The 27,077-nt window shown below is 42.0% G+C and overlaps 1 long non-coding RNA gene across 1 annotated transcript in view; it reads right to left on the bottom strand.

The window, feature by feature from the left end:
- Positions 1-22,137, bottom strand: part of LOC139023365 (uncharacterized) — a 42,114-nt gene extending 19,977 nt beyond the window's left edge. The window contains exon 1 of the long non-coding RNA XR_011474500.1: positions 21,780-22,137. This is a non-coding gene — a long non-coding RNA (uncharacterized lncRNA). The remainder of the gene's footprint in view (positions 1-21,779) is intronic.
- Positions 22,138-27,077: the final 4,940 nt, after the last annotated feature.

Raw genomic sequence — 27,077 nt, forward strand, 5'->3', positions numbered from 1 at the left:
TATTTTAGTCTACCATTGGTACGGGTGGAGAAGGTGTTAAACCTATTGAAGTCATTACCCAATGGTAAATCTGCAGGTTATGATATTATGAACTATTTTTTACTTTGCTATGGTGCTCCCCAGATTGCAACTCCACTGAAATACATATTTAATTGGTCACTGGAAAAGGGGAAATGTATGGAAGCATGCTAAACTGTGCCCATTCCCAAAAGACAGCAAAGAACCCATTACTCTTGCCAATAGTTGACCAATCAGTCTACTACGTTCACTCAGTAAGATATTGGAGGGTATTGTGAGTAAACAAATATGGGAGTACATGGAAAAGAATGATCTGATCACAGCCAATCATCATGCTMATCACAAAAACATTCCACTACCAKTGCATTGGTTGACATGACAGACCAGTGGCTCAATGCTATSGATAATGCCAGGTTTGTGGGTGTAKTATTTTTAGATTTCAGTGCAGCATTTGATRTAGTGGATCATGAAATAATGTTGATAAAATGATTGCATTATGGGTTTAATAATATATTTTTGCAGGAATCTCCTTGCGAATGATTTTGCCGAAGATTGTATCTCCGCCGAGTTTCAGTTAGTATAGTTGCTGAAATGACATTGCAATATATGATCTGATATTACAATACATTGAATGAATGTACATATTTTATAGGATGGATACATTTCAAGACTTTTTCCTTTTTAATAGCACATTTATTTACATTAAAGTGTTATCACTTTAATGTTATCACAAACGTGTGTGTGTGGGGGGATTTGGTGTTAAAATTTTAACAAACTGTATACATGAAGACCCCAACTATTAAGAGTGCAATAGTCTAGCACTTTTGCCTATGATTGTCTAAGCATTGAATTTGGTACAGTCATATCTAACTGACAGGAAAAAGTCCACCTATATCAATGGGTTGTTTTCTTCCCCTCGTGTTAAACTGTGGAATACCGCAGGGCAGCTGCCTTGGGCCACTTCTTTACTTCATATATTCCAGCGACATTCCTTATGCGTTATCTGAAACTCAAGCTACTATATTTGCTGATGATACTACAATTTATACAGCAAGACAATCGGTTCAACAAGTACAGCAAGCTCTACAAGTAGATCTGGGAAATATCAGGGAGTGGGTTTGCCATAACAAACTAGTTTTGAACGCCAAGAAAACCAAGGTTATGTTGGTCTCTGTTCCACCAGGAAAAGGCCAACACAATATATGATGCAATTAAGTATTGAGGAAGTACAAATTGAGGAAGTGGCAGAAACCAAACTACTAGGGGTGCAGCTAGACAACTGCTTATCATAGTTGTCTCAAATAYCTGATCTATGTAAAAAAAWATATATATAATTAACTGCATGCATGATCAGAATATTTACSGGGAAAGATTCTTAAACAAACAYCACAAGCATTAATTGGACGTCAGGTTCTGTGGTCTGGGGAGATYCATCAGCAAGTGAAGTTAGGAGGCTGCAGATTGAACAGAACAATACAGCAAGGATTGTTTTAAGGTGGAGACATGGTCCTTCTGTTGTAGTCATGCTCAATGCTCTTGGGTGGTCATTAATCAATAAGATAACTGAAAAAAAAACATGCCTATTTTATTTCACAATGTACACCATTTAACACGGCCAAACTCCATTCACAACAGTATTCAGTTGGTAAGAGACAGACGTTCAGTCAATACTAGGAACAGATTGTCCACAATCTATGTGTTATCCCGACAGAAAAGAGAAATAGGCTTGTCACGTTCTGACCATAGTTCTTGTGTGTTTTGCTTGTTTTAGTGTTGGTCAGGACGTGAGCTGGGTGGGCATTCTATGTTGTGTGTCTAGTTTGTCTGTTTCTATGTTTGGCCTAATATGGTTCCCAATCAGAAGCAGGTGTTTTGTGTTGTCTCTGATTGGGAATCATATTTAGGTGGCTTGTTTTGTGTTGGGGATTGTGGGTGGTTGTTTCCTGTCTTTGTGTTTTCTCTGCACCAGATAGGGCTGTATCGGTTTGCCACATTTGTTATTTTGTATTGTTGTAAGTGTTCACAGTTTCGTTTTATTAAACATGTTGAGCACTGGCTACGCTGCGTGTTGGTCCGATCCCTGCTACACCTTCTCCTCTCGTGAAGAGGAGGAAGGCTGCCGTTACAAGGCTAAATAACATTTCGATTCAGAGTAATAAAGAAATGTAATAATTTATCTGAGCAAACCAGAAACCTTTCAATATATAAATTCAAACAATACTTTAGAACCATTTAAAAATAAATGGTGYCGCAGRGGCATAGAGGCGTCAATACAGATCCGGGTTCGATCCTGGGCTGTTTCACAACCGGCTGTAATCGGGAACCCCATAGGGCGGCGCACAATTGGCCCAGCGTCAACCGGGTTTGGCCAGGGTAGGCCATCATTGTAAATAAGAATGTATTCTTAACTGACTTGCCTAGTTAAATAAAGGTTAAATAAAAAAATAAAAAATACAAATACATTGGAAGGTTGTGCAGGACTATGGTAGATGAAGGAATCAATCTATCTTTTCAGACTGCTAGAGTATTTACCTGGTCAATATGGCAGTGTATTATGTTTTTTGTTTGTAACACTGTGTTATATGTGAAAATGTGATCGTATTATAAATTGAATTTGAATGTTTAGGGCTCTTGGAAGATTAGTCCAAATGAGGACTAAAAGAGATCCTAATAAAATCCTAATAAAATCAAGCTGTCGTCTAAATGGATTCAGCTTGAAAGTCCCTCTGATCATCTTCGGTCACCGTAAGCATCATTATTGATAGCTAGAAAACACTGGCAGAATTTGGGTAACTSTCTGGAAGGTAGAACAGTGAAAAATAACTTATTTTCGCACTTGTTTGTAATTAGCACAGCAAGACAGAACACCACATGYGCKTGATGACAAATGTTAGTGAAACACAASCTTTTTCAAAAAAAGTTGCCTAGYGAAGTTCTGAGATTACTGTGTGTTGGACGTTTGAAGTAAACAACGCCATGAACCAAGTCTGTGGGCATGCCCCATCTACCTAGCTYGGCGGTATCTGTYTTCGCTATGAATGCTGGACTTTGTGGTTCACTATGAGCAGACAAATACACAGGAAGTCAAAACTTCCTGATTCTACCAGTGAAATGAAAATGCGCTTGTTTTAGCTTGTGGTTTGGATAATMTTGATGTTTATGACAAAAATGTAATGTTAATATAGAAATGACTATATGCCGTGGCAGAGCCAGGGTGAAATTCCCCTTTAAAAATTTAAATCTGAAATGTCTTCAGTCAATAAGTATTCAACCCCTTTATGGCAACCCTAAATAAYTTCAGGACTAACACTTTGCTTAACAAGTCACATAATAAGTTGCATGGACTCAATAAAAGTGTTAAACAATAGTTTAACAATAGTGTTAACATGATTTTTTAATGACTACCTAATCTTTGTACCCCACAGATACAATTATCTGCAAGGTCCCTCAGTCAAGCAATGAATTTCAAACACAGATTCAACTACAAAGTCCAGGTAGGTTTTCCAATGCCTCGCAAAGAAAGGCCCCTATCGGTAGATGGGTACAAATAAAAAAGCAGACATTGAATATCCCTTTGAGCATGGTGAAGTTATTAATTACACTTTAGATGGTGTATCAATACACCGAGTCATTACAAAGATACAGGCGTCCTTCCTAACTTAGTTGCCGGAGAGGGAGGAAACCGCTCAAGGATTACACAATGAGCCCAATGGTGACTTTAAAACAGTTACAGTGTTTAATGGCTGTGATAGGAGAAAACTGAGAATGGATCAACAACATTGTAGTTACTCCACAATACTAACCCGAATGACAGAGTGAAAAGAAGAAAGCCTGTACAGAATAAACAATATTCCAAAACATGCATCCTGTTTGCAATAAGGCACTAAAGTAATACGGCAAAAAATGTGGCAAAGAAAGGAACTTTATGTCCTGAATACAAAGCGTTATGTTTGGGGCAAATCCAACACAACACCTCACTGAGTACCACTGTTCAGATTTTCACACATGGTGGTGGCTGCATCATATTATGGGTATGCTTGTCATCGGCATATACTAAGGAGTTTTTGGGATAAAAAGAAACGGAATAGAACTAAGCACAGGCAAAATCCTAGAGGAAAACCTTGTTCAGTCTGCTTTCCAATAGACACTGGGAGACGAATTCACCTTTCAGCAGGACAATAACCTAAAATACAAGGCCAAATATACATTGGAGTTGCTTACCAAGTAAGACGACATTCCTGAGTGGCCTAGTTACAGTWTTGATTTAAATCGGCTTGAAAATGGCTGTCTAGCAATGATCAACAACCAACTTGACAGACCTTGAAGAATTTTTGAAAGAATAATGTCCAACGATTGTACAATCCAGGTGTGCAAAGCTCTTAGAGACTCACAGCTATAATCGTTGCCAAATGGGATTCTAACATTGACTCAGGGTTATGAAAATCTTAAATATATTATTGAGATATTTCTGTATTTCATTTTCAATACATTTGCAAACATTTCAAAAAACATGTTTTTACTTTGTCAGTATGGGGTATTGTGTGTGACAGGTGAGGAAAAATATATATTTAATACATTTTGAATTCAGTCTGTAACAACAAAATGTGGAATAAGTCAAGGGGTATGAATACTCTCTGAAGGCACTGTAGGTAGGGGTAAAGTGACTAGGCAACAGCATAGACAATGAACAGCAGCAGCAGCGTATGTGACGTGTCAAAAGAGTGTGCCAAAAGGATCAATGCAGATAGTAGCTATTTGGTTAACTATTTAGCAGTATAATGGCTTGTGGGGGTAGAAGCTGTTCAGGGTCCTGTTGATTCAAGACTTGCATCGGTACCATTTGGCGTGTGGTAGCATAGAGAACAGTCTATGACTTGGGTGGCTGGAGTGTTTGACAATTTTAGGGCCTTCCTCTGACACCACCTGGTATAGAGGTACTGGATTTTTCATGGGCCCTCAGCTCCTCCAAAAGTTCTACAGCTGCACCATTGAGAGCAGTGATGCACTGAGCCGTACGCACTACCCTCTGTAGCACCTTCTGTTCGGATGCCAAACAGTTGCCATACCAAGCGGTGATGTAGCCAGTCAAGAGGCTCTCAATGGTGCAGCTGTAGAACTTTTGGAGGAGCTGAGGGCCCATGCCAAACCTATTCACCCTCCTGAGGGGGAAGAGGCATTGTTGTGGCTTCTTCACGACTGTGTTGGTGTGTGTGGACCAGAGGTGTGACCAAGTCATTGTTTTACAAGTCACACGTAAGTCTCAAGTCTTAGCACCCAAGTCCCAAGTCAAGTCCCAAGTCAAGACAGTCAAGTACGAGTCAAGTCTCAAGTAAAGACCGTCAAGTATCAATTCAAGTCTCAAGTCCTCAAGAGTTTCGAGTCCTAAAGAAGTCATAATGTGCTCTTTACCAAATGTAATACCATTTCATATTTTTAACAAGAGTAATAGTATATTACATTTACGCAAATCATGAATTCTTAAAAAAAATATCTAGATATTTATTACTTTTCAAATAAACGTTATATTTCCATGGAAATACATGGGTAATAGTGTTGACTATCGAGGATCGCTATGGGGCACAATAGGGCGATGTAGGCTTGTACACAATCGCCCAACCTTAACACACATACACACACACTGTGTGGTTACAGTAGGCTAACGTATGTCAATGGTTTCAGGAACAGCAGTAACATCCGGCAGGATTTAGGCTACCCAACTGCCTAGCCAGTTGTAGCTCAATCTTGGGTGCAATGATCACGTTCCCGCACTGACTGACTGTGTGGAAGCTCATTGATTTAACGTTACGTTAGCCTACATTATACACTAGTAAAGTAATAAAAATATATAGTTGTCGGCTATATTAGCCACGACTTACCGTTCTTTGTGCAGCTTCAAATGTCGAACAAAGTTGGAAATTGTTGCGCCTCCGTCTGTAATTTTGTTCCCGCATGTTTTGCAAGTTGCAATCCGTTTTTTGTTGATACAGCGTCGTCTTTATATCTGAAAATAATCATTTTGGGTTTCATCTTTCCAAGGGCTTCATCTGAATTTTTCTCAGCTGGCACAATTTGATTGGCTGCTGTCCGATTCAAACTGTAATCCGTTAAATGAAGAGTTGATGCGCTGCACACTTTTTTTAATAGCATAATTTTTCATATTTGGGCTTGGGGAGGATATCAAGTCAGGTCGAGTCATAAGGCTCAAGTCCAAGTCAAGTCACGAGTCATTGGTGTTAAAGTCAAAGTCGAGTTGCAAGTCATCATATTTGTGACTCAAGTCTGACTCGAGTCCAAGTCATGTTCATTTTTTAGTTATGTGGACACGAGGAACTTGAAGCTCTCYACCTGCTTCACTACAGCCCCGTCGATGTGGATGGGGGAATGCTRGGCCCTCCGTTTCCTGTAGTCCACGATCAGCTCCTTTGTCTTGATCACGWTGAGGGAGAGGTTGTTGTCCTGGCACCACACTGCCACCCCACTGACCTCCTCCCTATCAGCTGTCTCATCGGTGTCGGTGGTCAGGCCTACCACTGTTGTGTCGTTAGCAAACTTAATGATGGTGTTGGAGTCAGGTGCTGCCACACAGTCGTGGGTGAACAAGGTGTACAGGAGGGGACTAAGCACGCACACCTGAGGGGCCCTGTGTTGATGGTCAGTGTGGGGGATGTGTTGTTACCTACCCTTACCACCTGGGGGCGGCCTGTCAGGAAGTCCAGGATCCAGTTGCAGAGGGAGGTGTTTAGTCCCAGGGTCCTTAGCTTAGTGATGAGCTTTGAGGGCACTATGGTGTTGAACGCTGAGCTGTAGTCAATGAATAGCATTCTCACATAGGTGTTCCTTTTGTCCAGGTGTGAAAGGGCAGTGTGGAGTGCAATAGAGATTTCATCATCTGTGGATCTGTTGGGGCGGTATGCAAATTAGGGTGACTCTAGTGTTTCTGGGCTAATGATGTTGATGTGAGCCATGACCAGACTTTCAAAGCATTTCATGGCTACAGACGTGAGTGCTACGGGTCGGTAGTCATTTAGGCAAGTTACCTTAGTGTTCTTGGGCACAGGGACTATGGTGGTCTGCTTGAAACACGTTGGTATTAAGACTCAGACAGGGAGAGGTTGAAAATGTCAGTGAAGACACTTGCCAGTTGGTCAGCGCATGCTCGGAGTACACGTCCTGGTAATCCGTCTGGCCCTGCGGGCTTGTGAATGTTGACCTGTTTAAAGTTCTTACTCACATCGGCTGCGGAGAGTGTGATCTTATTTTCCACCATAATTTGCAATAAATTCATTAAAAATCCTACAATGTGATTTTCTGGAGAAAAAAAAAACTCATTTTGTCTGTCATAGTTGAAGTGTACCTATGATGAAAATTACAGGCCTCTCTCATCTTTTTAAGTGGAGAAATTGCACAATTGGTGGCTGACTAAATACTTTTTTTGCCCCACTGTAGCCGCTCCTCCTTGTCTTACTAGAGGCTGCTGTTCTATCAGGCCGATAGAGTGTATAACCGCCAGCTGTATGTTATTATTGTTGTCGTTCAGCTACGACTCGTGAAACATAAGATAGTACAGTTTTTAACTTTTACTGCCTCAGAAACCCGGATCCGGGAGCACCCCCACCCCCACACACTGATTGGCATAGATAGCATAGCTTCAGAAGTAGATAGTAGCATCTAAATATCATTAAATCACAAGTCCAAGACACCAGATGAAAGATACAGATCTTGTGAATAAAGCCACCATTTCAGATTTTTAAAATGTTTTACAGGGAAGACAAAATATGTAAATCTATTAGCTAAACACGTTAGCAAAATACACCACTATTCTAACTCATCAGTTTCTTACTCCTTCAGGTGCTATCACCAATTCGGCTCAACTAAGATATTGATAGCCAATAACCTATAAAAAAAACCATCAGATGACAGTCTGATAACATATTCATGGTATAGGATAGTTTTTTTGTAGAAAAAGTGCATATTTCAGGTAGAAATCACAGTTTACAATTGCACCGACCATCACAAATCCACTAGAATTACTAGATAGAGCAACGTGTATGACCAATTTACTCATCATAAAACATTTCATAAAAATAGACAAAGCATAGCAATGGAAAGACCCAGTTCTTGTGATTTCAGACCATATTTCAGATTTTCTAAGCGTTTTTCAGCGAAAACACAATAAATCGATAAGTTAGCATACTACATGTTCCAACGTTACCAGAGCATCGATTCAGCCAAAGAGCGCTATAACGTAACCACCGCCAAAAGATATTAATTTTTTCACTAACCTTCTCAGAATTCTTCCGATGACACTCCTGTAACATCATTTTACAACATACATATACAGTTTGTTCGAAAAGGTGCATATTTAGCCATACAAAACCGTGGTTACACAATGAAAATACTAGGAAATCAAGCCTCAATATGTCTGACGTCATCTATCAGAGTGATCTAGTTTAATTAAAAGCTAATCATATACTTGAAATAAATACAGGGTTGACAGGAATCGAAAGACAAATTAGTTCTTAATGCAACGCTGATTTACATTTTTAAAATTATCCTTACTTTTCAATACAGGGTTGGCCAAGTGAAGCTATACCAAACAAAATGGCGATATATGCGTTTAAATATTTCGACAGAAACACGGTTTATCATATTAAATATTGCTTACTTTTTGAGCTGATCTTCCATCATATTCTTGGGCAATGTATCCTTTCTATGTTATAAACGTCTTTTGGTCGATAGATGTCCTCTGTCCTTCGAATGTCCATCACCAACGACCGACACCCTAAAGCGTGTCCAAACTTTCAGAGTGCACGACAAATAAATTCCTCAGAATCGCACTAAACGGATATAAATTGATATAAACGGTTCAAATTCACTACATTATGATGTTTTTACAACTATAACGACTGAAAACATGACCGGAGAAATATTGCTGGTTAAAAACGACTTGGAACGAGACAGGTCCGATGGCCTTCACGCTTGAGGCGCACGTTGAGAAAGGGCGGTCTCTGTACATTTTGGTCATTTATAATGGCTGTGAACGTCCCATCGATTTCATTGAAAACGTGATGACGTACAGACACCCAGAGGAAGACGTAGGCAGTGTCGGTTTCTTCATAGCATTCACTGTGGCCTATAAACAGACCCAGATCAGAGGTAAAAATTTCTGAAATCTGAACCCTGTCATGAAAAGTGCTGTAGAAATTGTTCTGTACCACTCAGAGACAAAATTTCAACTCTATAGAAACTATGACTGTTTTTCTATCAATAATAACAATAATATGCATATTGTACGATCAAGAATTGAGTACGAGGCAGTTTATTTGAAATGTAAAAAAAAATAATGCTAACAGCTCCCCCTATTGACAAAAGGTTAATGTCCTGTTGGTAGGCTATACGTGCTTTCAGTTCGTCCCATTTATTTCCAGCGATTGAAGTTGGCCATGCGTGGCAAAGTCAGATTAGCCAACTCATCACCTGATCCTCACAAGCCACCCCGATCTTCTTTCCCGTGAAATCTCAGTTTCTTTCTCCAGCGAATGACCGGGATGAGGGCCTGTTTTGGTGTTTGGAGTATTCCTTCCCGTCCGACTCATTAAAGAAAATTATTTGTCGAAATCGAGGTGTGTAATCGCTGTCCTGATTTCCAGAAGCTATTTTCGGTCATAAGAGACGGTAGCAGCAACATTATGTACAAAATGATTTACAAACGATGCGAAAAAACTAACAAAATAGCACGGTTGGTTAAAAGCCAGTAAAATGGCATCCATCCCTCCGGCTTCATCTTTTGACACAGACTGACCAGGTGAATCCAGGAGAAAGATTTGATCCTTACTGATGTCACTTGTTAAATGCACTTCAATCAGTGTAGATGAAGGGGAGGATACAGGTTAAAGAAGGGTTTTTACGCCTTGATTGGGCGAGGGGGGGTGGGAAGAGGAGGGGAGAGGGAAGGGATGAGGGGGGGAGTAGAGGTGGCGGGCGGGAGGGAGGGACCACGGGGCGGGATGAGGGAGAGGGAAGGTGTGAACAGGAGCGAAGGGGGAAACCGGGGAAAGAGACAGGTTTGCTCTTAGACGGTTCTATTAATAATGCGGTCGCCAATACCCATCTGTTAAAGAGAAGCAGATGAAGGCAGGAGAGAAGGGAGACACGAATTGAGACATGGATGTGTGTTGTGTGCCTTTCAGAGGGTGAATGGGCAAGACAAAAAGGTTTCAGTGCCTTTGAACGGGGTACGGTAGTAGGTGCCAGGCGCACCGGTTTGTGTCAAGAACTGCAACGCTGCCGGGTTTTTCATGCTCAACAGTTTCCCGTATGAAGAATGGTTCACCACCCAAAGCACATCCAGCCAACTTGACACAACTGTGGGAAGCATTGGAGTCAACATGGACCAGCATCCCTGTGGAACGCTTTCGACACCTTGTATAMTCCATGCCTCGACCAATTGAGGAAAGTAACTCAATATTAGGAAAGTGTTCCTAATGTTTGGTATATTCAGTCTTTCGAGTCCTGGGCATTAGGGCCGGAGTAAGCAGAACGTCCAGGGCTGCCGACTCGTTGAAGTAGAAATMGTCATCCAAATCAAGGTTAGTGATCGCTGTTCTGATCTCCAGAAGCGGTTTTCAGTCATAGGYAATTATGTCGGAGACATTATGTACAAATAAAAAGTCAGCGGAAAAAAACACTGAATATTGGTCAGGAGTCCGTAAAACGTCTGCTATCTTAGATTAAAGATGTGTGTGTGTGCGTATCTGTGTTTGTGACTGCATGTGAGTACTGTCTATATGTTTGTGACTTGAGCCCTCTTTACTGATTACTGAACCAGAGGCCAATGATCTGTTGTGATAGGATATGTACATGGGAGAACTTGTTGAATGTGGGCCTTCAGGCCTGTCCACATTGTGTTGACACATAGGATACTGTAGCAGAGCTCTTCTCTACTCATACATTGTGCATGCACAAGCACACACAAGGACACACACATACATACAGTATACACAGACACATGCTCTAACAATTCTCTCAGAGAACAAAAAGCCAGTGCCTGTGGAATTGTGTGCTATTGGCTGACCTGCCAGCTCTGTACAGATGCAGGATCTTCATTTGAGCCAGTTTGCTACAGCAAGAAAATAATCCTACAGGAACATGGAATGTGAAGTGTTATGTGGATTATAATTCAAGTAAAAAACATAGGGGGTTATACATTTTTCGTTAGGGTAAATCAAGTTGGACATTTTAAAATGGTATGCTGTAAGTATCTAATTATCCTAGTTGTCCTYCAATGCTCCCTTCTCACACTGGAAATCAACCTCTTGGTTGTCAGAAAATAGCCCYTGTTGTCATTAGTATAGAGGCAGAAGGTCACATACAGTTGAAGTCGGAAGTTTTTCGCAATTCCTGACATTTAATTCTAGTAACAATTCCCTGTCTTAGGTCAGTTAGGATCATCACTTTATTTTAAGAATGTGAAATGTCAGAATAATAGTAGAGAGAATTATTTATTTAAGTTTTTATTTCTTTCAACACATTCCCAGTGGGTCAGAAGTTTACATACACTCAATTAGTATTTGGTAGCATTGCCTTTAAATTGTTTAACTTGGGTCAAACGTTTCGGGTAGCCTTCCACAWGCTTCCCACAATAAGTTGGGTGAATTATGGCCCATTCCTCCTGACAGAGCTGGGTAACTGAGTCACGTTTGTAGGCCTCCTTGCTCCCGCTACGTTTTTCAGTTCTGCCCACACATTTTCTATAGGATACTCCAATACTTTGACTTTGTTATCCTTAAGCCATTTTGTCAAAACTTTGGAAGTATGCTTGGGGTCATTGTCCTTTGGAAGATCCATTTGCGACCAAGCTTTAACTTCCTGACTGATGTCTTGAGATGTTGCTTCAATATATCCACATAATTTTCCTTCCTCATGATGCCATCTATTTTGTGAAGTGCACCAGCCCTCCTGCATGAAGTGCACCAGTGCCTCCTGCAGCAAAGCACCACACAATGATGCGCACACCAGGTGCTTCATGGTTGGGATGGTGTTACTCGGCTTGCAAGCTCTCCTTTTTCCTCCAAACATAACGATGGTATTATGGTCTAACAGTTCTATTTTTGTTTCATCAGACCAGAGGACATTTCTACAAAAAGTGTGATCTTTGTCCCCTTGTACAGTTGCAAACCGTAGTCTGGCTTTTTAATGGCGGTTTTGGTGCAGTGGCTTCTTCCTAGCTGTGGCGCTTAAAGGTTATGTCAATATATGGACTTGTTTTACTGGTGATATATACTTTTGTACCTGTTTCCTCCAAGCATCTTCACAAGGTCCTTTGCTGTTGTTCTGGGATTGATTTGCCACTTTTCGCCCATAGTATGTTCATCTCTAGGAGACAGAACGCGTGTCCTTCCTGAGCGGTATGACGGCTGCGTGGTCCTATGGTGTTTATATTTGCGTACTATTGTTTGTACAGATGAACGTGGTACCTTCAGGTGTTTGGAAATTGCTCCTGTCAGGTTTTGGCCAAGACTGTTCGGGTTTTGGTCACTAGATGTCCCCATTGCCTTTTTTGTACCTTTTGTTTTTTTTTGCTCTAATTATTGTTTGCACCTGTGGGTCGTTCCCTTGTTAGTATTTAAACCCTGTGTGTTCCTCAGTTCCTTGCTCAGTGTTTGTAAGTTAGCACCAGCCCCAGCCCAAGCCTTGTTTTATACAGATATTTCTCTTGTTGGATTTTCCAGAGGTTCTCTGGTTTAGTTCTTGTGTATTATTTGAGTAGTCTTTTGAGGTTTGTTTTTCCCTGCTGTTTTTTACCATTTGTGGAGTTTCTTTTGTATTTTGGAGGATTTCCATTTTTGTGCCTCTTGGCTTTATTTTTGGACATTGTGGATTTAGTTTCTTTGCCTGAAGATTTTGTTCTTTTTAAACCACATCTCTAGTACTGCTGTGTCTGCTCATCTTCTGGGTTCTGGAGCTTATTTGACTGTTTCTCGCACCGGGTCCTGACCGCTCAAGGATGAACCAGACTTGTGAAGGTCTACACATTTTTTTCTGAGGTCTTGGCTGATTTCTTTTGTTTTACTCATGATGTCAAGCAAAGAGGCACTGAGTTTGATGGTGGGCCTTGAAATACATCCACAGGTACACCCCAATTGACTCAAATGATGTCAGTTAGCTATCGGAAGCTTCTAAAGCCATGACATCATCTTCTGGAATTTTTCCAAGCTGTTTAAAGGCACAGTCAATTAGTGTATGTAAACTTCTGACCCATTGGAATTGTGATACAGTGAATTATTAGTGAAATAATCTGTCTGTAAACAATTGTTGTAAAATGACTTGTGTCATGCCCAAAGTAGATGTCCTAACCGACTTGCCAAAACTAGAGTTTTGTTAACAGAGAATTTGTGGAGTGGTTGAAAAACAGTTTTAATGACTCCAACCTAAGTGTATGTAAACCTCCGACTTCAATTGTATGTCACGTGGATCCGCCTTAGGTGTGGCTTGGGCTCAGCGCAACCCGACGTGCTGTCACTTCTGTGAGGCCTCTTGGTCTTTGGCACATCCCTCACTGTTGTGATTAGCTAAATTGCCCATAATCACAAACACTTGTTTATAAAGGCTGACAGATGACACAGTCATTTTGCAGAATAAATGACCTGCCTGCCTCTGTTGTGAGCAGCGTGTCCGTGGAACGGGCCGCCTGCCTGCCCTGCTCCAGCCGAGCCCAGACCATCTGTGAATCACCCAGCAGGAGAGACCAGAGTGGACCCATGAGGGACAGAGGGAATGTGTGTGTGAGTGAGTGAGTGAGTGGGTAGGAGAGTTTTTTAAAGACTTACTGTAGCTTACATTTCGTGTGACTGTGTTTTATCAGTTATTCTGAATGGAGCCTGTTGTTCCAAATGCTGCTGTGATTCATCGTCGCCTAGAATGGACTTTGTCACAGTAATTAATGTAGCTCTCTGGATGGCAGTTGAAATTAGTCTTGTCTACAAGGTCTAATTAAAAGGAAATTGTCAAACATATTCTGGGTCAAGTTCCTGAACATGTAGCCATTCAGCAAAGCTTTTCAGGCATGACTGCGTCATTAGAGGGCTCTTTCAGACTGACATTTTTTTTGCTATTGAGATTATATATTATTWTTGTTTCTCTAAGGCCTTATTCATTTGATAGCTTGTTTAGTAGTCTTATTAGTCAGCTACTTGGCCCATTTMTGTCCGATGCACATTCGAGTCACTTGCCGTGGCGTGTTAATCCTGATGTCGCCGGATCACAATGTATTATTCTCCTAGCAGTCCTGAATYTCCCTCATCTCCCTGCTTGTTGACCGCTGTAGCAACAGCAGCTCTGTCCTCATAAAGTCAGGCAATGGCCTTTGTCACGGCCGCAGGACGGCTCTAATGGGCCCCTCCTCAGACAGACAGCAACTCTCAGAGAATCAGGTTCTGAACAATTAACCGTGAGCTATGGGGCTTAGCGCCCCCCACTCCATTGTGAGTGATCTAAACCCGTTAGACTGTGACAAACCATTAACAGGCRGCCAAGGCTTCTTTAAATTGCCTCAACAGTTTACATTGAGCTAGAGTGACTGAGTGTGTGTGAGTGTTTGCGTGTGTGTGTGTGTGGTGGGTGTGTGTGTGGTTGTGCGTACGCTCATGCATGTGCACTGTGCACATAGGTGTGTGTGTTATCGGACCACTTCGCCCACTCCATCCTTACATTAACACAGAGTTTTCAGTGCTGTTGAGTTGCTGAATTAGTACTGCCAAATTGTTATTAAGTAATTATCGGATAATGGCCAATTTCAGTGTTTTTTGGGGGGAAATCTATCTAACCATTAAAATAACTGAGGTGCTCTCTCACATATCCACGGTAAATACTGTAGATTGTTAGTGAAAATGGATACATAAGTATTATGATGCAATGGTGTGTGAAATTGACGTGTTTTCAATATACTACTAGGAATTTGTCGAGAATAATTTGGATTGTTTTTATTTGTACTTAATCATTTGTATGATGTTACCCTTATCTTGGCTGTATCTATTCTTTATCAACTGATTTATTTCAATGATAATGGGTATTGTCTGATAAGCACTTATGAATGTGTTATACAACTGCAGTAGAGGACATTGCCTACGACCTGAATGAACAGTTGATTCAGCCCCTTATAAACTGGGTGCTTCGAGCCTTGAGTGCTGATTGGATGACAGCCGTGGTATATCAGACCGTATACCACGGGTATGACAAAACATTTATTTTTACTGCTCTAATTACGTTYGTAACCAGTTTATAATAGCAATAAGGCACCTCAGGGGTTTGTGATATATGGCCAGGGCTGTATCCAGGCACTCTGCGTTGCGTTGTACGTAAGAATTTAGCCGTGGTATATTAGCCATATACCTCACCTTCTTGGGCCTTATTGCTCAATTCAACCGCTCTATAGACTTTGGCAATTAAACTGCAATTACTAATAGTGATGCACAGATATGACATTTTTGGCCGATACCGATATCRAATATTTTCCTTGCCAAAAAACCCCAATACCAATAACCAATATTTAACATTTTTGGGGCCTTTTAAGCATTCTAGCACAGTTAAATAGTTAACACACACACATGGACGCAGTGGTCTAAGGCACTGCAGCTCAGTGCAAGAGGTGTCACTACAGTCCCTGGTTCGAATCCAGGCTGTATTACATCTGGCCGTGATTGGGAGTCCCATAGGGTGGCGCACAATTGGCCCAGCGTCGTCCGGGCCGTCATTGTAAATAAGAATTTGCTCCTAACTGACTTGCCTAGTTAAATAACGGTTACACACACCACACTGACCTAAAAGTTATTTTTGGGGCATTTACGTATGTCCCCATTACCAGTAAAACATAATCAAAACCTATTTRTTTCACTTACTTGCTGTGCTGTTTCATTGTTCATTTGTTCAGTCGCTTCATTCTCAACCAGGATTTCTAWGGAACGCRGTTTGGGTCTTTGCGTGTCAAAAAACACTATTTGATGTGTCAGATAACACTATTTGACCAATCAGGACCTGAATATGACTGCACYTCACATAATAATAATTTTCATACATTTTTTACATAGTTATTACAKATTGATTACACTATCACTCGTATTTCATTTGTCACAATGATTCATCGATACGTATGCTATGATGCTGGTAWAGTCTCGCYCACCTACAGTGCTGGTCATAAYAAATGGATGCAAACAATGTTCTTCCCAAAAACATAGCAAAACGACATAATCTTTTTCAATAGCTATAGTTAGCTAGCTAACTATATAGCTAGGTGTCATCATCTGAAATAACCCTAATTTATAAGACAGTTCTTATTTGATTAATGGTGGTCGGACCCATCTATGTGAAGCTAGCCACAATAAGGATTAGCCACAATAGTGGACTTTGCGGTTAGCCTTCAAAATAAAAGTATGGCATAATTATACTATTTGTATTCATTTGCATCACGGTCAATGATATTCTTTTATTTTGAAGGCAAACCGCAAATTCCACTATTGTGCCTAATCCTTATTGTGGCTAGCTTCACAACACATAAATGGTCCGGTCAAAATAAAAGTATGGCATAATTATACTATTTGTATTCATTTGCATCACGGGCAATGATATTCTTTTATTTTGAAGGCAAACCGCAAATTCCACTATTGTGCCTAATCCTTATTGTGGCTAGCTTCACAACACATAAATGGTCCGGTCGAGCGTCACTAGCCAGATGAAGCTAGCTGGCTGCTTATAACATTAGCTTTGGGCAACAGGGTTAAGTAGCTGGCTAGCTATTTATTTTCATGAACTGAAGTTCAATTTCAATAGGCGAACAACAAGTGGCAACCTAGCTAATACTTACTCACAAGGATTCCTAAATCATTGCTAAGAATAACGAAAATGACTGCAGTTTCTACTGGTCATTGTTGTCAGGCTGGTTGTATTGGTGCTAGCTAGGTACCAAGCTAAAGCTAGCTATCCCAGAAGTTGCGGTCGAACAAATTATGCTTTATTACTAACGCGGTATTGTCAACACATCGTTCATGGCCTGTGTTTGCTTGTTTGCAGACTTTTTTATACAGCTTTGACAGTGCTACTGTATCTTTTTTGACACGCAAAGACCCAAACGGCGTTCCATAGTATGTTGTGAAGCTAATAGCAGTGACGCTATTACTGTGTAACTCCGGTAGGGCAACATCTGAAAAATAGTGCACTTGGTAGTGTGTACCGCCGCACGATCAGTCGGCGAAAGAGAACATCACCCACGATAGAGAACGGTTGATTGTCAAGGGCAATGAAATCCATTATCTTGGCTTTAATGGATTTCGCCTTTGAGTTGTCTCGCTGAAATGTTCTTACTCCTCGACTTGTTGACTGTTCGATCCACACAGAAGACATTGTGGGCTGGGTTAGGAATGCTGTGTTGCACGTGTAGTGCAAAATCTTACGGGGCGTCGCTACATCATATACCTACATCATATAGGGATGCACGGTAGCWTTGACATCGGTTTTTAACATCGGCGTTAAACTAGACATCGGGCCGATACCGATGTTGGAATTTTTAGCTAATATCGMCCGATTCCGATATGTTCACCGATATATCATGCATCCCTAATTACTACGACACATGGTACGCTGTTTATGTATGCATTATAATTCATTTGATTAAATGAAGCTTGTTTCACAATAGGAGTGGTCCCAGCTTTCTATATCACAACCAACTTGTGCTAAAGTACCGGCGAACGTTGACACTTCTAGATGAATGTTTGGTGGATGTTCCACCTTAAACACATTTCCTGGTGTGACCATACGTTGGCATTTGCTACTATTAAARATGAAAAGCCATCCACAGGATTGGGAGCCCGAGACCACACGAATAATCAGAATCTGCCAGCCATCGAAACCCCATACGTTTCATTTCCTATTGCCTAAGAGCCGGGCTTTGCAAATTCCTCGCTGCGGTGTTCCACCAATCTTCATTAAGCTGTCACCCATGGTTGATATTAAATGTTAAACCCAATGGTGGATGTTTGTGGTGAACATGCAACAGGATTCAGTTAGGCGGATGGTGGAATCTTTGGGCAAAGAAATGAACGTCTTGTCTTCTTACTATGATGTGAGGCCTCAGCTTTACATGGTAGTACTGTCACTTAGGCAATTATGGGCAAAAGATCTGATTTCAATGGTCAAAAGACCAATTATTGCTAAAAGATCATATCACAGCCATATTGTGATATGTAATGGAGGATTCGAAGACACCTTGTCTGTGAAATTGTTGTTCAGTGGATCGTGTTGCACCTGTTTCTGTCCCTCTCTGTGATTAGTCTGTGACTAGGCTGAGCAGGGAACATAACTCATCTCATAGCCAGGGTTGTAAAATATTACCCCTTAATTCATGACAGTTCAGTCTGGTTCTAGACACACACGGGTGGGAGCGGGAACACACACACCGATGGATTTTCATATGAGAATTGAAGCTGCTTGGGGGCTTTAGTATCAACTTAAAAACACCCAAAACATCTGTAAAACATTACCCCTGATTATTTGCTCCTCCAGCGCAACCTACAATATGAGCATAAAAGTGATGTTTGTACATGAACCTTATGGAAATGAAAGAGCTGATAAGGTCTCCTCTCTAATGAAGCTGTGAGGCCACCGACACACACACACACACGTACAGTTCACACATGTACACACACACGCATGCATGCACACAGACATGCACGCATGGGAGCAGGAACACTCGCACTCACTCACACACACCCACACACATAGACACACACACACACACACATAGACACACACAGCTCGCAGGCTCAGTTGTGTGTTCACATCTGCACTTCCCAGCTGCTCTACTGTGTTCAGAGCTTCCAGGTGCATTGTTCTGGGCCTGGTCTGTGGGTGGTGCCTCCCTCTCCATGGACTGACTGACTGATACAGACAGCATAGCGTGAGGGAAGCAGAGAAGACGTTAAGCAACACACCTTGTTACTGTAAGTAATGACCAGGTTCTTCAGCCATCTCGCCCCATTGCTGTGTCTGACTTCCTTCTGCTGGGGAAGCAGAGGAGAATGTAATGAAATGTACTTTAGCTGAACTACAGTTGTTGCTGGATRGTTTTTACTCTAGAAATGAGCTGAATTGTTGCAGGGAATTTTTTTCCCATGATTCTCCACTTTCTTATTTTTGGACATTCCACAATGTGTTGATGTYGCACCAGGAAATCACTTCTTCAACTCGTGTTGTTATAGGACAAGAGCTTGATGGTTCACTTCCGTGTAGGCACACCACCATCACTGTACTCCTGACACATTATTGAACCTTTGGTTACCTCTGTGAAATATCCAGCTCAATGGAATAGAACCAGTGCCCAATCGTACAACCAAACCAAGTCCTAGGCTTACTACCAAGGCACACAATATTGACATATGGAATTATGGGAAATATCTCAACCGCTCTGCAGTCTCCAGCAGATCCAGTTTGATGCAGACCTGGGTTCAAATACTATTCGAAATCTTTCAAAAATACTTTGAGCGTTTGCTATAGCCTGTCTGTGGTGCCAGATGGCCAGGGTTTGCACTTTTGTGACTACTCTATTGGTCCATTACTCCAGGTACTGTCAGCTCATCAAGCACAAATAACGTAGTTTGAAATGATTTCAAATAGTATTTGAACCCAGGTCTGGTATGTGTTTTTTGTCACGTTGCCACATTGCTCGTTTCAACGCAGCGATCGTTAGTTTGTTGTGTGAAAGGAAATGTAGAGCTTTGGTTTTGTAGGAGACGTTCTGCTCCATTTACCYGCTCTCTTTGATGACTTCAGCAGCACTAATTATACAGGCGCCCGCCCGCCGCCGTCACCACGGATGCAATCTCTAAGTGCGTCAACCCCCCAACCTTTTCCTCTGGTATCTCAATGCATCGCTACGGAGTCGCTTACCAGCCTCCACAATGTCTCACTAGAATAACGCTGTACCTAGCCTATGTTTTATGATGGTGTTCTATGGAAATGGCTCTTGGGAAGGTGTATAAAGTGAAGTTCACAGTTCACAGTAGTATGTAACGTACGTTTTGGGTCTCCGTAGATTGCTTTTGTCGTCTGATGTGATGTCTCGGTAAGGCAAATAAATCCGTCAAGCATGAAGCCAATGTTTTTCTGTAAAGGAATGCATACTACTCGGATGTGGTGTCAGATTCTATTGGAGCCTCAATTCATCGGGAAAATATCACTGTTGAATTTTTTACACTAGTGTACATTGGACTGGCTAATATTATGAGACGAACGGTTATGCTTTTAATCGTCATAGWCATACATGTGCATATCTTTACATATGACAATTCAGTCCTTTAGCTGATGCTCTTATCCTGAGCCACTTACAGTTAGATCATTCGTCATAAGGTAGCTAGGTAAGACAACCACGTATCACAGTCATAGTAAGTCAACTTTTCTTCAATAAAGCTGCTATTAGCAAAGTCAGTGCTCGTTAAAAAAAGACGTGCGACTGTTAAGTGCAAGAAAGGCGAGGATGTTCATTTATTATAGATTTTTTTTGCCATTGTTCCACCCAGCCACAGACTCTCTGCTGGGCTTTGATACTTTGCATGCAGACAATGAGACACAAGGGGAGTTTTAGTTAGTCGACGGCTGGAATAAGGTTCTGCTCCATTTACCTTTCTGAAACATTCCCCTCCGAATGGGACTCTCTCTCGCTCTCTATTCTCATTCAACTGTGATGTTTTGTCATTCCACCTCATTCCAAAATGGCTTGACGGAGCTTTACCACCTCACTGCTGTCCGCCCACCTCATCCTGGTCATTTCACAGCTACATTTCTCCACTTTTATTCACTGTTGTCTTCAGGCATGTCTCAAATAGCGAGGGAATGACCCCTGTCATTACCCTCTCTAAATGGCCGTCACCAACTGGCCAAGTTACAGTCGGAAGCCCAGCCTACTTCTACAATTTATCTTCTTAAAATGTATTTGAAACCTAACCTTAACCACACTGCTAMACTTATGCTTAAGCCTAACTTGTTTGTTTTCATAAATTTGTACTATCTAACCAATTTTGACTTTGCAGCTTGGCCATCTAGTGAGAACCTCTCTAAACCCCTGCTCTTTGTCTCTCTTCCCACCTGGCCATCTCACACCACCTCAGCCATGCCAGCCCCAGCCATGTCCCTAGCAACCCCACACGRCCCCTATGACACTCTGAACCGAGTGCCCCTCAGGTTGCTTCATGGCTATTGGATTATAGGTTTTTGCCTCCAGCCTATGTGTGTTAAATTAGGATTAAGGTTAGGATTAGGGCAAGGAAATCTGATCCTGGAACAGTGCTGAATGGCACTTCACTCCTCGGCACATGGTGGTGTCAGAACAAACTGACCCTCACATACTACGGTCTCTCTGACTGTGGTGATACAGTACCTCACACAAGCCCACAGCTGCAGGCCAGCTGACATGACTCACATAAACTCACACACTCTGGATCACGGACTCTCGGACACACGCATGCACGCATGAGCAAGCACTCATGAACCAACACACATCAACACACAGCACCACCACACACAACACACACACACCCCACACACACACACACACACACACACACACACACACACACACACACACACACACACACACACAGCTTAGCCCCGGGCCTCCTTTCTCAGTACAAGATCATTCATAACAGCTCAGGTTATTCTGAGAACCTCCTAATCAGAGAACGAAAGAGAGGGAGTTCTAACTGCAATAGTTACTCTACCTTTCATAGGTCTCAGGTTTCTTACTCGTTGGTGCTGGGAGACCTCCGCCTTCTTCTCCTTGGCTTCCTTGGATGGCAGTAAATGAGTCACAGGAAGGGGAGTAATGCAGAACAACAACGTTGGGCACTCGCGGAGGTCAGGTTCTCGAGCTCCCAGTAGAACCTCTGTCAACGTCTGCAGTGTTTTTCCGCGAATTACGAGGCCCTGTGCTGCTRCCCTCATTCCCACCCCCTCTCCCATCACCCTTCCTTGGCTCGGTACCCGGCGCTCCCTCAAATTCCAAGCATCTGGTCAGTTCTAGGAAACGCCTACGACCGTCCAATGGAAAGACATGGGAGCCTCTTGTTTGTACCGAGCCCTGTGAATAATGTGTCACTCATAGAGAAGTTGTTGCTTGAGTAGCCGGGGAGTCTCGGTCTTGGTTGTCAATAGAGACCTTCTAGGAATTCTGGGGGAGTGTAGTAGTGTCTGTTCTGCTTTGACTCCCCACTCTTTGTAGCTCTCTATCTCATTCCTGTCTCTTCTCAGTGTGGATTCAGGGATATTAGTAGGACATTCCATCAGAGTCAGATAAACAGGTCAATAAACACAAAAGGGCAGGTATTAAAGTATTTACGGAACACTCAAACATCTCTGGCAATCAAAGAAAATATACAGTATCTTAGCATGTCATTTTACTTTCCCATATAGATTTGCCTGTGAATGTAGCTATAATTTGGTCATTTTCGTAATGCCAATAAAACATGTTGGCAATGGCATTAAAGTCAGGTCTACTCTCGAGAAGTAATGTCTCCTCTCACAATGAAGTCGATGACTAAGGAGAGCGTTGCTATTAATGGTTGTCATCTGGGTTGTTTAGAGGAGACTGTCATCACTTTGCACCATGGGAGAACCATCGACAGTGCATTCGCAAAGTATTGAAACCCCTTCAATTTTTCCACATTTTGTTATATTACAGCCTTATTCTAAAATGGGTTAAGTGGTTTTTTCCCTAATCAATCTACAGACAATACCTCATAATGACAAAGCAAAAACTGTTTTTTAAAACATTCTTTGCAAATGTATATAAAAAAAAATAGGAAATATGACATTTACATAAGTATTCAGACCCTTTACTCAGTACTTTGTTGAAGTACCTTTGGCAGTGATTACAGCCTCGAGTCTTCTTAGGTAAAACCTTGCTTGGCACACCTGTATTTGGGTAGTTTCTCCCATTCTTCTCTGCAGATCCTCTCAAGCTCTGTCAGGTTGGATGGGGAACGTCGCTGCACAGCTATTTTCAGGTCTCAATCGGGTTCAAGTCCGAGCTCTGTCTGGGCCACTCAAGGACATACCGAGACTTGTCCGGTGCCACTCCTGCGTTGTCTTGGCTGTGTGCTTAGGGTCGTTGTCCAGTTGGAAGGTGAACCTTAGCCCCAGTCTGAGGTCCTGAGCGCTCTGGAGCAGGTTTTCATCAAGGATCTCTCGGTACTTTGCTCTGTTCATCTTTCACTCGATTCTGACTAGTCTCCCAATCCTTGTCACTGAAAAACATCCTTACAGCATGATGCTGCCACCCACCATGCTTCACCGTAGGGATGGTGCCAGGTTCCTCCAGACGTGATGTTTGGCATTCAGGCCAAAGAGTTCAATCTTGGTTTCATCAGACCAGATAATCTTGTTTCTCCATGGTCTGAGATCCTTTAGGTGCCTTTGTAAACACCAAGTGGGCTGTCATGTGCCTTTTACTGAGAGGTGGCTTCCGTCTGGCCACTCTACCATAAAGGCCTGATTGGTGGAGTGCTGCAGAGATACTTGTCCTTCTGGAAGGTTCTCCCATCTCCACAGAGGAACTCTGGAGCTCTGTCAAAGTGACCATCGGGTTCTTGTCACCTCTCTGACCAAGGCCTTCTCCCCCGATTGCTCAAGTTTGCAGGCAGCAGCTCTAGGAAGAGTCTTGGTGGTTCCAAACTTCTTCCATTTAACAATGATGGAGGCCACTGTGTTCTTGGGGATCTTCAATGCTGTAGAAATGTTTTGGTACCCTTCCCCAGATGTGTGCCTCAACACAATCCTGTCTCGGAGCTCGACAGGCAATTCCTTTCAACTCATGGATTTGTTTTTGCTCTGACATGCACTGTCAGCTGTGGGACCTTATATAGACAGGTTTGTGTGACTTTCCAAATCATGTCCAATCAATTGAATTTACCACAGGTAGACTCCAATCAAGTTGTAGAAACATCTCAAGGATGATCAATGGAAACAGGATGCACCTGAGCTCAATTTGAAGTCTCATAGCGAAGGGTCAGAATACGTACAGTATGTAAATCAGGTACTTCTGTTTTTTTTTTATTATAAATTTGCAACAAAAAAATAAATATGTTTTCACTTTGTCACAATGGGGTATTGTGTGTAMATTGATGAGGAACAAATAATAATTGAATACATGTTAGAACAAGGCTGTAACGTAACAAAATGTGGAAAAGGGGAAGGGGTCTGAATATTTTCTGAATGCAATGTATCCTCTCTTTTCACTTCATATCCCAGAGATAACTCACTGCACAATGCGTGGCAACTTCAGTCTGTCTGTGTGGTCCACTTCCAACCTCTTCTAGCCTGCGTTATGTTATGGCCGCGTCTCTCTCTGCTCACACCTCACATTTCAGAGTTCAGACTGTGGTGTTTCCATATGGCCATCCTTCCCTTCACCTCCTCTCCAGCTCTGTCATCCTGGAAGCTGCAGAGATGAATCAGGGCGTGTGTTTTTTGTGTGTGTTAGCTTGTGTGCGTTCGAGCGTGTGCATTTGAGCACGTGCGTGCACGCTCACATTGTGTGTGTGAGTTCCAGTGTGTGCATGTACACGCCTATGTGTGTGAACCAGGGTGGGGTACCTTTGCATCACAAAGAGACAAAACACCAGCCTTCCATCCCTGTTGATTTCTCCATGATGAAACAGCTGGCTTCATGTCACCCCTGTCCTCAAACTGACGTCAGTCCACTGATTCATCCCAGAGCCCCTACCAGTGTCGAGGCAGAACTGGCACGTCCACATTCATCTGCACTCTTCCTTTTGCTATGATGGAATGAAATACAGGGCAGAATAGTTGGATGAAAGTTGGGCCTTATTTGCAAACCCYCCCACGTAAGCAGTCGTGAGCCATTGAAGGCTCCCGTATAAAACGTCAACATTAGTCCAGGGTATCTGCCTTGTTCCAAGTAAGTCTTGAGTCTCAATTGAAGTCCCAAACCCCTTAATGGCACTAACAATTAGATAKCTGTTAACGTGTCAATCTTGAGGAGTTATTTGTGAAGGTATGCACTGAGGCAGTAGATATGACCACACAAAATGTCAGACTGCTCTCTTTCTCCCCCCCCACCCTCTCTCTTTCTTTCTCTCCCTCCATTCGGTGAGTAACCCTGCCCTGCCAGTCCTTCTGTCCTGGAGCTGTTAATCTGCTAATCCACAATCGATATCTGCCTAATCTCTTTTCCACAGATAAAAGCGGCCTTTCTGATAATTATGTTTTCTTCCACACGCCATAGCCTTTCTCTCTCTCGCTGCTTTGTTTCTATCTGTGGGATGCTAGTATTGATTCAGTCTGCCCACTAGCCTGCATGCATGCGGCCCACATTCATGATCATGTATTCTACTGTAAACCAAAATACATGGTTGAATGAGGACACAAATTGCTATTAGAAATCAATGTGCGAAATGTGGCATAATTGAGCTGGGACCTATTTTTTAAGTGATGCACTGAAAATCGTTAATTTGGTCTGAAAACGTCAACGTAAAAGTTTAATAAGGGTAAAACACCCTCGTGGGTTCGGTGTGTCTGTYTAAATTGTCCCTCAGAAACTGTTGCATTGCTTGACATATCTGTATATGTTTGTGCCATTTAAAATGCTTTGCGTAACACGTGTGTTTTTATAAAAAAGAATTACAGTTCATTTCTCACCCTGAAGTCAAGGAGAATTTTGCTAATTGAGTTGGCTGAAAACTGAAGCCCAGGAAGTTGTGGACTCATAGGTTAAGCCACAGTCTGTGTGTGCAGCTGAAGTTTCTCGCTGGCCAAAGAGAAGGACCGTACCATCCTGCTGCTGTCCACTGGACTCCACTGTCATGCTATAGTCCTCTGTAGTGGGTGGAGCCTGGCCCTTGTAACGCCACGATAGTTGGTTTGATTCCTTGGACCACCTGTACATWAAATATATACACGCATGCCTGTAAGTAGCTTTGGATAAAATAGTCTGCTAAATGGCATATATTTAAGCAATAAGGCCCGAGAGGGTGTGGTATATGGGTGCAACATTTATTTRACATTGGTAACCAGTTTATAATATATACTGTAWACTGGGTTGTTCAAGCCCTGAATTCTGTGGCCAGTATACCACGGCTAAGGCTGTTCTTAGGCTCGACGCAACGCAGATTATAGCATCGAACTGTGTCAGTTTGTAGCTGGTAGTATATATAGAGAGTGATTTTTTTTTTCTCCCTCAAGCACTCTTTACCCCAACACCACGCGATGTCTCCCCGCTCTGAACGACCACATGCTCTGCACATCTGATGTGGGTGGAAAGTGTTCTCTATGTCGTCTTTTCATAGTGAGAAGAGCTTAATTGGTCAGGTAGAATGTTCTATGTTGGGAAACGTTGCTTCRTATGTCGAGGCAAAGCACCCAGGGGGATTATTTAGAAGGATCTTAAGTCACGTTTTGTATTTGAATGGTTTTCAGTGCTGGTCTGTTGTGGTTACACAGGGGAAAAAGGTCTGTCTGCTTGCATTTGACAAGCACAATACATTTGCATTTTGATTTGTTATGATGTATCATCATAACAATATGGAGGGTATACTSTATTCTACTGTATTTTAGTCGATGCCTGTATTCCGCCATTGCTCATCCTAATATTTCTATATTTCTTAATTCCATTCTTTTACTTTAGATTTGTGTGTATTGTTGTGAATCGTTAGATACTACTGCWCTGTTGGAGCTAGGAACACACGCATTTCACTACACTRGCAATAACATCTGCTAAATATGTCTATGTGACCAATGCAATTTGAATTCATTTGATTTGATTTAAATGATACAGGATGTTGATATACTGTCGCTACTGACGGTGTCATTTACTTCCAAGAGAAAAGTGAATGCTTGAAACATACCTTTTCAGACTACAACCAATGAACCCAGAAGAAAAACCTAGCGTTGTCTTATAGTTTTATAAAGGTATGGAGTAATATTCAAGSTTACTGATTGGTTCAGAAGTAAAATCAGACCACATTGATGAAGGAGAGTTTGAACCAGGCGTTAGGTCCTTT

Source organism: Salvelinus sp. IW2-2015, linkage group LG31, assembly GCF_002910315.2.
Source record: "Salvelinus sp. IW2-2015 linkage group LG31, ASM291031v2, whole genome shotgun sequence".
NCBI classification, from domain to species: Eukaryota; Metazoa; Chordata; class Actinopteri; order Salmoniformes; family Salmonidae; genus Salvelinus; species Salvelinus sp. IW2-2015.